This window comes from Octopus bimaculoides, chromosome 10 (genome assembly GCF_001194135.2).
Source record: "Octopus bimaculoides isolate UCB-OBI-ISO-001 chromosome 10, ASM119413v2, whole genome shotgun sequence".
NCBI lineage: Eukaryota > Metazoa > Mollusca > Cephalopoda > Octopoda > Octopodidae > Octopus > Octopus bimaculoides.
The window spans coordinates 31,433,520-31,434,677 of record NC_068990.1 but is presented as its reverse complement, the minus strand read 5'-3'; positions in this window follow the sequence as shown (position 1 = coordinate 31,434,677).

Here is a 1,158-nt window from a genome sequence, read left to right as displayed (position 1 = left end):
ATATATATATTTATATACAGATAGATAGATATATAGAGATATATGTACATACATGAATATATATATACAACTCTGTGTGTGTGTGTGTGTGAGTGTTAAGAAGTTTGCTTTGCAGCAACATAGTTTGGAGTTCAGTCCTTGTGTGTCTTGAGGTAGTTGACTAATGGCTTGTGAGTGAAATTGATAGATGGAAACTGTGTGGATACCCTATATACATATATGAATACCCTCCCACACACACACATACACATACACACTCTAATTTTCCCAAGGAAAGATTGACAGTGACTTTAAAGTTTTGTCTTGCTCACCAGCATCAGAGAGTGTTTCTTTCTGGCTTTATATGGTTTTTATATGGTTGTTCTTTTGGTTGGTGAAGTAATATGAAAGAGAATTTAGTGTGGCTTGGTAGATATTGGAAGAGATTCTATCAGAGATAGGAAAGTAGAGAAGGCTAGTGAGAAATCATGTGTTTGTAGGTATGGTATAGACTGTTATTCTGGTTTTAGATTTTGTTTTTGATAAGGGTTCAGCAAGATGTGAAAGTAGAGGGATAAATTGATGTGTCATACTTAGTCTATGATTAACATTGGTTAAAGCTTTTCCTTGCGACTGTTTTAGGGTAAAAAAAAAATTGTTTGCAGATAATACAGTTACATCTGTCACACAGCATAGGGTGAGTATTGGCCAAAGCTGACGTAGGTGTTAGAAGCTTTCTTTTAAGAAATTCTAATGTGGACATTTTAAAATGGTTTGGATTGAGGAGATTATGCTTCTATAAAATATTTATTGGGATATTCTAATCAGTTTCTAGCATGGCTATTAATAATTATACGAATGTAGACAAATACATGTGTGCAACTGCATATCATTACGTAGAGATAAATAGATAAGGGTGATGCATTTTTCCATGGAGGTATGCATCTATAATCATCATCATCGTTTAACGTCCGCTTTCCATGCTAGCATGGGTTGGACGATTTGACTGAGGACTGGTGAAACCGGATGGCAACACCAGGCTCCAGTCTGATTTGGCAGAGTTTCTACAGCTGGATGCCCTTCCTAACGCCAACCACTCAGAGAGTGTAGTGGGTGCTTTTACGTGTCACCCGCACGAAAACGGCCACGCTCGAAATGGTGTCTTTTATGTGCCACCCG